Source organism: Populus alba, chromosome 3 (genome assembly GCF_005239225.2).
Source record: "Populus alba chromosome 3, ASM523922v2, whole genome shotgun sequence".
Lineage (NCBI taxonomy): Eukaryota > Viridiplantae > Streptophyta > Magnoliopsida > Malpighiales > Salicaceae > Populus > Populus alba.
The window spans coordinates 2,914,423-2,926,989 of NC_133286.1; the positions used below are offsets into that span (position 1 = coordinate 2,914,423).

Below are 12,567 nucleotides of genomic sequence, written 5' to 3' on the forward strand. Positions count from 1 at the left end.
CATCTTCAGTAAGAGAAATGCATATGAAATCCCAGGTGAAGCGGGATAATCCCCATATATTGACCATATGAATTGGTTAAAGAATCTTCAATAATGGGAATGTTGCCTATAGAACAATGTCGGGCTAGGGAGAAGTTAATTCTCTCAGTGAAGTTACCAATAGAGAAAAGTGCAGTGACTATTGGGAAACTCAAACAAAGCTTATCTTAGAAGAATGAACAACATGGGTTGGCTTGAGTAGATTTGAAGTACGTGTGAATCAAAACAGCTCACTCAAAGTCAAGATCCTCAAACAAGATGAACGGGGATCTATATTTCAAAAACAGGTAAGATGTATTGCATATCATCTAACTTCACGAGCATTGCATATTTGTTTTACAGATATTTCATGAAACAATTCCTAGCGGGATCCAACAAGATTCAGATGAAATGAAGTTCTTTTAAATCGCATCAAATATGGCAATTTCACAAAAGCAAAATTCATGAATGAAGACGAGAAAGATGGAATTTTATTCATGGGTAAATGGTTTACAAGTACAAACGTTAAACACTGCAAGGACGATTAGGGATATTTTCATTTCGATGATCCATCATTACTCGAAATTCCTCAAATTGGTTAATTATGCGCTCCATCTGTTCCTCAAACTCGAGGTGTCGTGTGTTAACATAGTCCCTCCAAAAGTCAACACGCGCATTGAGCTCTTGGTTTCTCCTCTCCAAGTCGTTTCTGTGACATCTTTCATCACGGAGTCTTTTCCTTAAATTCTCAATCTAATTATGGAGCTCAGGAATTTGAGTATTCAACTCAAGTCTTCTAGCATGAAGACGCTCCGCAAGGTTCACCAAAGACGAAGTAGCTCTAATACTGAGAGCAAGTGACTGATTCACTGCTTCAATATCGGTCCTGGCTGCCAGCATTATTTCATCACGAGGAAGGATCATGTCTCTAGCCACAGCTACAACAGTATCTTCATTGTCCATTACAGTATCCTCGATTGTAACCGGACAACCATTCACTTCAAAAGTAGTACGCCAAACTACAGGCTCTGCCGTAGGAACAAGGTTTGGATTAGCATTGGAAGAAGAGGAAGACATGTTAAAAGTTAAAACTTTAAAAGTTGAGGACTTTGAAAGTATTGAAAATGCGAGAAGTTGATGATGTCTGCTGCCAAATACTATGTGATTTATAGGGAATTTGCTCCTGCCATCATTTTAAATAGAAGCTCAAATCCCAGCCGTACATACAAGACTTTCTTGAGAAGCTTTTGGGATCCATTCACAAATCAAATCCCAATCGTACATACAAGACTTTCTTGAGAAGCTTTCCTGATCCATTTACAAATCAAATCTCAACCGTACATACAAGACTTTCTTAAGAAGCTTTCATCATCTTTGAGATAGATTTGCAAATTAGATCTCAATCGTACATACAAGACTTTCTTTGAGATCGCCTTGAACAATTAGACCACTTGCGAGTTTCCTCGCATTTTATCATCGGGGTGGTCGCTTGCAAAATAGGACCAATGTGGAAATTAATTTCATGTATTTCACAAAAAAAAAAAAAATCAATGTTGAAATCACTTTCATGTATTTCACAGACGGGTCAGTTCACTAAACCATTATTGAAATCACTTTTATGTATTTCACTAAACCATTGTTGAAAACACTTTCATGTTTTTCACTTGGGCAGGTCGCCCATAAGAATTAGACCAACTAAAAATCTGTGTATTTTTCAATACCGTCATCGTTTTTCTTTACAAAACTTACTATGCAAAGTCAAAAGAAAATGAATTTTTCAATGCCTTTGCACCGTAAGCATTGTAAAGAGGGGGCAACTATTGTAACCCAATTTTGGATTCACCAAGATTTTCTTGAATGTTATTTTATTTCTATTATTATTCATAAAAATCCAAAAAAATTAAGAAAAAAGTTTAAAATTCAAAAATATATTTTTCTCGAGTCAACCGCATTTTTCATAAAAACCGAGTTCACCGGGTCAATATGGGTCAAACCATGTCGACCAGGGTAAAAAATGAGTTTTCATGACGTTTCGGGTCAAAACCGTCATTTTCGGTCAAAACCGTCATTTTTTTATCAAAACCGAGTCCACCGGGTTAATATGGGTCAAACCATGTCGACCAGGATAAAAAATGAGCTTTCAAGTTGTTTCGGGTCAAAACCATTATTTTTCTCAAGACCAGGTTCACCGGGTTGATACCCATCAAATGTTTTTTTTTGTATTCCATTTCTTTTTTTGCGGTTGAAACGGGCTTTTTTATAATACTGATTTGAATTTTTAATTTTACCTATATAAATATTTATTATTATATATAATAAAACAAAATCAATAATCCATAAATTTGTCAACGGAGCAGTTGCATAATCGACGAAGCAGGTGTGAGCAGTTGGGCTGATACAATTATTTTTTTTACACGTTGTCCCCTGTCAGTGGCTATAAATAGCCAGTGAGAATTCAACACAGGGAAGGAGAGACAAAAAAAAAAAAAGGAAGAGAAATAATTGATTAGCCACTATTCATACTTTTTTTAGTTTTTCTTCACGAGAATAGGATATTGTTTTAAAAAAAAAACAATTTGAAAAATACCAAATATATCCCAACCGTTGGATTCAATAGTGTTAGTTATGGACCTTTGATTTAATAAGTTACAATAGAGCTTACCACACTAGATTAAAACCCCAATCCATCTCAGCTGTTAAAATAATCTCACCTTTGATCCCGTCGTGCCACGTCACCTGGTGTACCGATCTTTAGGCGCACCGCGCCACACCGGATCAAACCCAGACAATCCGGACCGTCTGATCAACTTGCAGATCCAGCCAATCATAGCCGAAGGATCAATTCAGCCGCGATCCAACGGTTAACATCCTTCCTCTGCACCGGTGTACCATGCACGCGTTCACACCGTAGTTTAATCTCGGACCCTCTCTCTCCTCTCTCCGGCGACTCCCTCTCTCTCATCCGATCTCCACTTTCCGATCATCTCAAGCCTCCGAACCACCACAGAAAGGTAGCTACCCTAGTGTAAAGCAAAACTCCTGCGGTTTTCATCGTTTTAACGGCCTCATCTGGCCGGAAAAAGGCCACGATCTTCGACGGTCACCGAAGCTTCAAGTCGACGATTCTCCCTCGTCATCCATCAATGGTCGTCGAGACCACCACCATCATAATCCTCTCCGTTAGATCTACCAGAATCAACCATTGGTTGGCCGGAAATCTCGCCTGAAAATTTCACCGCCCCCCAACAGTAGCTGTGCGTGAGCCACACGCACCGCCATTGGCATTTTAGTAAGTTTTCAAGAAATCCGAGGGTATTTCAATCTTTTACCTATACAGTGGCACTCAGGTAATTTTTTTTTTTAGATTTCTAACATTTTTTATTTTGTATATAAATTTTCTTGCATGTAAAAAAAAATAAACAAAAAATAAATATAAAAAAAATGACGTGGGTCCAACACCCATCTTATCATATTATCCGTCGTGGGTGCAAAGCCCAACTTCTCAAGAATAGTTATACCTATTTTTTAATGACATCAAAATATTTGTTTTCATAAACAAATATTGTTTGTCGACACGTGTCTTTTTATAGAAAAGGACCGATGTCAAAAAAGTTTAATATCAAACAAATATGGATTATGTCCACAATTTTTTTTATATATATATAAATCAGACGTAAATCTCATTTTTAGGATTAAACGTCGATATTTTAGACGAGTCTCTTATTTTTAGGGACTGATGTCATTTTTAACGTGTCTTTTATTTTTAGGGACCGACGTTAACCATTTAAAAAATAATAATAAAATTACAAATAAGCTCAAAATACAATATCATTTGAAATAAAAAAAAAACACACACACACAAGTAAAGGTAACCTTTCTTTTGAAAGGATGATTTAAGGGTGGTGTCTACCTTCCCTTAATCATAACTAACCCAGTACCTAAATCTCTGGGACCAGTATCTAATTTGGGATTTCTAGTTCCCTCATATTACTAGATGGCGACTCCAATAAAATCTTCATTTCCCCCAATACAAAAAATCTTTTTGTTAAAATAAACAAAAAAAGTGGAGCTGTCGCCCGACGTCGTGTATCGACACCATTACTTACAAAGTTTGACGAGATTGTACCAAATAAGTTGCTTGGTGGGTTGCCATCAATGAAAGATATTAAATGTCAAATTTACTTGATATCAGGAGCTAGCTTATCAAATCCACTATATTACAAAATAAGTTAAAAAAAAAAAGTGTGAGATTCTTTAGGAGAAAGTGAAAAGGTTATTGAGAAAGAAGTAGATTTATAAGAGTTTAGATCTGTGTTTTGTACCTACCTTGTTGACTCTGAAGAGGGATTGAAGATAATGTATATGCATTGATATCTATGTCATCAATAAAATTACAATAAGGTATTTATTTTATATTTTATATTTTATATTGGATGACATATTGGACGTGTTAAATAGTGCAACATCTTTTTTAAAATTTACCTATTTGATAAATACCTTAAAATAAAAATCTTATTATGAGATGAGTAGAAATCAACTTTTTATATGAATGATGGGTTGTAAGAATGAATGATTATGTTGTTTCGTCTGCTAAATGCCTTAAATCTATGTTTTTTAATGATACCTTGATTTATAGTCATACAAAGCAAGAACATATGAAACATTTAAAAGAGATGTTAATAGCTTTATAAGACCTGTTATATATGAATTTAAAGAATGAAATTTTCTAATTTACTAGTTATTATTCATAGAAAAACTAAGCCATGGTTTTGGGGTTCTAGAACGAGAAGTTGATAAGTGTAGAAGATTAGTCTATGATCTTCAAGCTTTATAGGAAAAAAAGGTACAACGCTAAAAGGATGAAAGATGAAGGAGAGTCGTTGTGGTTATGATTCAAAAGTATTTACGCAAGTGGTTAGTACGGCGTGCTTATTTGAAATTCTTGTTAGTCACTACTTCTATACAGTGTTGTTGGAGAAAGGTGCTAGCAAGAAGGGGATTCCGAAGGCTTAAACAAGAGGCTACTAAAGTCACTATTAATCCTATTCTAGATTTGAGGGCGAATCTTCTTGAAGAGAGAGGGAATGATATGGTTCAGCCCTGTGATACGACCCAAGTAAGGTCAGATTCGGATTTTGGCGTAAAAAGCGCAACAGTCGAGGTTTACGGCAACAATCATAATTCTCAATCCGACCGTTGGATCGAGCTAATATTTTATGTGGACTCTCCAAACATATCTTAATACCTTGGGTTAAAAATTCAGGTCAATTAGAGTTCAGAAAGGAACCACAATACTGGTCAACGGAAGCTGTACGGATTTTGTTATTTACTTCCATTTGACTTGTGGACTTCCTATTTGGTTAGGATTCTTTTCCTACAAGGATGTGACAGCTGGTTTTGGGAATTTCCTAGTTCCACAAGGATCTTTAATGAGCTGCAATATATTCTACAAGTGTGGCAGTGATTCATTAATGTTATGGAATCCTTTTCTTATAAGGATTCCTTATTCATCCTAGCTACACAAGGAAAGAAGGGTTTGTGGTATTTAATGACAGATTAGTTATTTTTATTATTTTCTTTAATGTTTGGGCTTAATTAAAACTTTGTTTTGAGCAAGGGTCCAAAGCTTGTTTGGATCAGGTTATGGGCTTTTCAGTTTAGGGTTTTGGGCCAGTTTTGAGTGGACCTCATATAAGTCCACATAAGAGGTCCATTAGGGTTAATTTTTCAAGAGCTATTTAAACTCATGTAAGCCACAATTTCGGCAGCTTTGATGAATATTATTCTGAATTTTTCAGTTTTAACGTGTGAGAGTGATTCTTGCATTCTTCAGTTCTTAAACGAACTGAATCTGACTTATCGAAGATTAACTGGCTTTGTGGCGCCATTCTACTCATTCCAATAGTATTGGTGCCTTGGGGCAGGTTTCCATTGTGTCACACTCCTATCAGACCTATTTCGGCTTTCCGGGATCAGATCCCAATCTTGATTGTGGGTTGTGTGACCACGTGATCGCGAGGTTCACATCAGTTGGTATCAGAGCTAGGCTCTGAAACAAGGTCATATCATTATGTTATTTTCATTTTTTTTTCTCTTTAGTGTTCCCTTAAGTTTTTCAGTGTTTGCGTCCATCTTCTTGTTCTTCGAGTCTGCGTCATCTAAGCAAAAAAAAAGAAAAAGAAATAGAGAAAAGAGTGATTAATTGAAATTTGAAGGGTCATTCAATTTTTGCCGCAGAAACACAAAACTTGGTGAACCATAAGCAAACCACCTCGGAATCAATTTAAACTTCATATTCAGTCTATTGGGGGTGGGTTCACATCATATATCAAAGTTGGGCTTATTCTGATATTATTTGCTTGAGGTTTTAATTCGAGATTCAATTCTACCGCAGAAACCCTACTCTTAGTGAACCATAAGAAAACCACCTCAGAATAAATTTAAACTTCATATTCAATCTATTGGGGTGATAATGCATCATATGTAAAGTTTGGGCTTATTATGATATTGTTTTCTTGAGGTTTTAATTCGAGGTTCAATTCTGCCGCAGAAACACTATTATTAGTGAACCATAAGCAAACCACCTTAGAATCAATTGAAACTTCATATTATGTGTATTGGGGATGAGATCGCGCCATATATTAAATTTGGACATATTTTGATACCGGCTTCTGGAAGTTTTAATTGGAGATTCAATTCTGCCGCAATCATCATATGGACGAGGAGAAGATGAAAACAAAAACAATAAGAGAGTGACTAACTTGAAATAATATGAGTGAGTTATATAGTTTCCATGACTTGGCTACCTTTTACAAGCATTTTGATTCCCGACTTTAGTCATATAGTTTCTCTAATTACATAGTGCTTGAAGAAAAGAAAGTTTGACAATAATGAAAAAGCTACAAGGAGTATGGTCTGATAAAGAAGAAGTTGTGTACCACTTAAGTGTAAGATTTTATAGCTTAATTCTCAAATCAACTTAATGTTGAAGGATGAAATTAAAAAAAAAAAAAAAAAAAACTCGAGTCAACTGAGTTAACCTATCAAACTTGCGGTTCAGACCGTGAGACTAGGATGATCTCATAAAAAAAGTGAAAAAATTATTAAACACAATCCCCAATAAATATAATGTTGAAGGAAAGAATTGAAATTGAAAAATCAATTAGAAAGGGACTCAAAGGAACAACTCTGCTTAAACTTATCAACCTATGACTTTAGTCGTAAGACGATGATAACTTCATAGAAAACAAATATAAATAAATTATGAAACCTAATTTAACAATCCAATGTTAAATGATAATTTTTATTAAAAAAATCAATTTAAAAAAAACTCGAGTCAACTAATTAAATGCGTATTCAGGTTATGAGACTTGGATAATCTCATAAAAAGATAAATTGATAAAAATTATAATACTCAATCTTAATAAATCTAATGTTAAAATATAAAAATGAAATTTAATAAAAAAGATTATAGATAAAAACACAAAGGAAAGAAAAAAAAAACATTATTAAGTGAACAATATTTTAGGAAGAGATGTATATTAAAATTCCCATTAAGTGAATAGTATAATTTTTTATTAAATAAATAATATTTTATGATGAGAAGCACATCAAAATTCTCGATAATTAAGTAAATAATATAAAAACAAATGAATGGCTCTAATGATTGTCAAATGGCACGTTTCATTTATGCTGTTTATCTTTTCTCCTTCGTCTATAACCAGAAGAAGCTACCTTGAAAACAAAGAAAACAGAGAAGAGAGACAGCCTTCGGTACAGCAGAGTAGCGTTCATCTCCACCTCGCTCCACCGCTAATGGCCATGTTTTCTTGTTCAGCTAGGCCTACTAAGCTATATGCTGCTCTTCCTCCTCTCCCAGCCAAACATGGCACTTCTCATCATTCTATAATGCTCACATTTCCCTCTTCTTCAAAACCCAAAAACAATAATTCTCGCGTAGGCATAGACTTATTATCAAGCTCCAACAACAACCCTGATGATTCTTGGGGATATTGGAGGACCAACGTTTCCTTCTTTCAATTTTTTTCAGCCAAAGGTAAAGATTTAAAGAGCCTTAAACAGCAACTTCTTGAGGCAATAGCGCCTCTTGATCGGGGTGCTGTGGCTACCCCTCAGGACCAGCAACGTGTTGATGAGGTAATCTAACCTGCTACTTCCACTTCCATGACTGTTAATACTGGAGTAGTATTCATGCTAAACATGGAGTAACATTTTATGAAGAATCAAGCATAAATAAATACCTGAATTGATCTATAAAAGCATCAAGAAATGAACTCTTTGGTGTTTTTGATGATTTTTTCGAGGAAATTGCATAGGATATATTATAGCTAAAGTAGATGTAATCATAACACCTATAGTTTATGGGTTTAAATGATAATCATAATAATAATAATAATAATAATAATTAAGGAAAGCCTCTATAATTCAAGTGGGGTTTGCATGATTAAGCCCAGCATTTGATTCGAGGCTTAGGATTGCCATCAGCTGGTTGGATCATGTGTCCGAAACAGTAGTTTGAGGAGTTCTCTTCATAGCTCATTGGCATTTTAATGTGTTTCTGTATTAATATTTTGTCTCTTCTTTGATCAGATTGCTCAGGAACTTGAGGCTGTGAATGATATAAAGGAGCCATTCAAGTCAAATCTTCTGAATGGGAAATGGGAGCTTTTATATACAACATCTCAATCAATTCTTAAAACAAAGGTTCGATTTGTGTTTTGTCAACTTAGTCTCTTAGTTGTTTGACTACACAGTTGTGCAAGTTCATATAATTTCTAGACTATGTATTAATTGCTCTGCACTCTAATGTAATTCCCTGTTACTGAGGTCATAGGTGCTCCTGAGCACTGTATGGTTACATGATATATGCATCTCTGTGTCAAACTTCTATTGTTGCCTTGTTAGTGGGAAGTGTTGTTAATAACTTTGATGGTCAAATTCTAAGTTTACAAGATTAATTTCATGGGGTCTTTAGGAATGTAGTTGTCAGGTTTGGCGCCCAGTTTTTCTAACTGGGTATTATATTTTGCTTATTTTCCAGTGAACTTGCTGGTTTATACATGCAACTTTAGCTTAGAAATTAACAGCAAACGGATTGAAGTTTTGTTTCTCTCTTTTTGCTTAATCCTGGAGATCAACATGCATGGTGATGGTGTGGAGAGATTTTCCAGTGTAAGAAACAGTATCAAGCAATTTATTAAGCATAAAAGAGATGCAATTCTTCTGTATTGTGGTTTGCAGATGGCAAAATCATGGTGCTCCGTTAGATACACAAAACAGCAGAATAAAAAACTGCTGTAATTGTTATTTGAGACTGGAGATGTTATTCTAAGTAGATTCAAGAGCAACTAAAAAATTCCATCAGCTGAAGTGCATATTGAAATGAGAGCAAGCTGACTGTGTTACATAGTCTCTTATCTTAAAGTCAATGGCAAGTTTGTCTGTGGTCAGTGGTTAGATTTGGAAAGGCAAAGAACACAAAAAACTGGACTGGCACTTTGTTCACTGTTCTTGATTTCAGTGTAAGAAATATCGGTTCCTATGCTTCCAGCAATAGTAAACAATCTGATAATGGGAGAGCTGAAATTGAGAAGCATTTTACAACCTGATGCATTTATTCTCCAGGCAGAATCCATTAACAAGGCCCCGTCTTGATTGTCATATCAGAGAAAAACGCCTGTAAAAACTACGCAGAGGTTGGAGTTTGAAAGGTTGGAGTTTGAATATTACTCTGCCCATGGCGGTTGGTGGTTCCTTCTCATTTCACACTGTGCGCAGCGAGTTTCTAACTCATTAAGCAGTTTTTTTGCTCGTAATCAGACCTTCGCTTCAGTTAACAAGCTGCATTGTTATTGTTAGAGAATAATATAAATTATATCTTGAAATCTTATCTAACAACTTAAGCTTTTAGGTTGAGATGATTCTTTAACATGGTATCAGAGCTTTGATAATCAAGCGGTTACGAGTTCGAATCTCACTATCCTTATTTATTTGATAAAAATTAAGTACAAGGTAATGAGGTTCTGTACAAGTTTCAAGTTCAAAGGGCTTTCACTTGAGGGAGTGTGTTAGAGAATAATATAAATTATATCTTGAAACCTTACCTAACAGCTTAAATTTTTAAGTTGAGATAGTTCTTTGATAATTATATCTACATATAGCTGGGATACAGGCAGCGATGAGCGTTGGGAAAGCTCTCTCCTGTCTGATTTAACATGGCTGGATTATCTTTTATTGAGGATTGAGCTTCCATTATATTTCTTTTCCATAGTTGTCTTGTGGGTATATCATTGCTCTTCTTTCTTTCTTTCTTTTCCTTATTAGCATAAACTATAATGCTTCTCTCTTCTTGGTGTATGGAGTCATTCTATCTTATCTGCAGATCTGGCTGTTTCTTCCTGTAATCTTTTCCTTCATTGTTTTCTTCTTGTTTTGCACAAGTTTTAATCTCTTGTGTATGATATTTGCATAGCAGAGACCAAAGTTCTTGAGACCAAATGGAAAAATCTACCAGGCAATTAATGTGGATACTTTAAGGGCTCAAAATATGGAAACTTGGCCCGTCTTTAACCAGGTACTCCTCATTCTGTTTCTACTATCTACTCTTTTCAGTTTATGCCATTCCTGCTCGCAAACTCAAAAATTTAAATTGTTAAATGAAATTTTAAAAAATATTTTATTATTTTTTAACATTCTTTTTGGGTGAATGTCTCTTAAACTTGAAACTCGTATTATTACGTAGCTTCTCATTGTTTTATGAGGTAAGACTCAAACTTATAACTATTTAGTTATTAAATCTCGATACCATGTAAAAGAATTATTTTAATTTATAAGATTAAACGGTTAGGAAACTTCTGAATTGATTATTTTGCGAGTTTTGTTTTTCTTAACCCATAAACTAAATTTATCAACGTATCTGCAGGCCACCGCTAATTTAGTGCCTCTCTAAATACAAGAAGGGTAGCTGTTAAATTTGACTTCTTCAGAATTGCAGGTCTGGTATGTATTTTAGCACCTGGTATTCTCTTGCAATGAGTATGTATGCCCTTATCAATCTTCATGTCATGTAATGCAAGGGCATACTCAAAATGTTCTCTCAACACTTCTCTTTCGATTCTGACAGAGCTTATCGTTAGCCATGTATTTAGCACAGTTCAAATTTATCAATCTTTATGAATGTTTTCCATGATCTTGACTGATAATGTTGAGACTCTGTAGATACCTATCCAATCACCTGGAAGTGGCCGTGGTCAATTGGAAATCACCTACTTGGACGAGGAGTTGCGGTAAGTTATGCAAAAGCTTTTCTTCTTCAAGCATGATCATGTAGTTGTAAGATTTCTTATCGTTCTTGAACTTATCAAGCATTGCTGGAATCTGTTCTGTGCTTGACAGTCCTCAAGAACATGTTTTTTTTCTATTCCCTTTTCCTTTTCCTTTTCCTTTTCTACAGCCCTTGAGCTCTAGACGATGGTCCCTTTGTCTGCAGAATATCAAGGGGTGATAGAGGAAATCTGTTCATTCTGAAAATGGCGGATCCATCTTACAGAGTCCCTCTCTAATGTGATTCTAGTGAAACTTGATTCTTAAAGCAAGGTTGTAAGATTTTATAGTGTTTGCCCTATAGACAATCTGCACTCCCTGCTCCCTCACCACAGCTCCTCTTGACTTTAGGGTATGGGTTCTGAGAGAATATAAAGAAATGGGTGTCAAGGCAGTGAAGATAGGCAGGCCATTCCTGAGCACAGGGCTACCAATCCTTTCTGCTATGGCTACCGCTCTCCATCAATCCTATATCATGGTTAAGGTAAAGAAGAGAGCTCGGAAATTTGAGTCTCCAGGTGAGCTAGATCATGGTTGTAAAACCCGATTTGGTTTGATGAGTAAGACTTGAAAAAATTCAATGATTCAAAATTTAACCTAGATTAGATTTGAGATTAATCTAATGGAAGAGTTGACTAGTCGGAAAAGCATGAAATTCATGCTTTTCAATCTTAAACGAACACATTTTTAGGTTAACTTGGTATACATGTTCGATGTTGTTTAGAATTTGTGTTCTAATTAATAATTTAAAAAAAAATTATTTTTTTTATTTAAAATTAAATTTTTATATTTTTTATCATTTTGATGTTAATTTTTTTTTTAAACAAAAAAAATATTATACAAAATGTTGTTGTATCAACTTTAAAATATAAAAATTTATATTTATTTATTAAAAATTAAAAAATAAAATAAATAATTTGTTTATAATTGTAATTGTAGTTGTTTTTTAAATTATTTTTTATTTTAAAATATTTAAAATAATATATTTTTTAAAAAACATGAGTTTACATGTTAAAAAAAAAACCGGTGAAACCTCGGGTTTGAGCATTAGAAACCAGTGTATTCTTCAAACTCATTCAAACGACATGACATATTATGTTATGCGAATTAGGTACGAGGGAAATTAAAAACGCAACCACGTGTAAATGGCACCGTTATACGGATGATGGTAATCTAACGGAAATAATCCAATTTCCAACAAAAAAA

General features: G+C 34.6%; 1 pseudogene; it reads left to right on the plus strand.

The window, feature by feature from the left end:
* The window catches only part of LOC118046070 (probable plastid-lipid-associated protein 4, chloroplastic), a 30,438-nt pseudogene extending 18,743 nt beyond the window's left edge, over nt 1-11,695 (plus strand).
* Nucleotides 11,696-12,567: the final 872 nt, after the last annotated feature.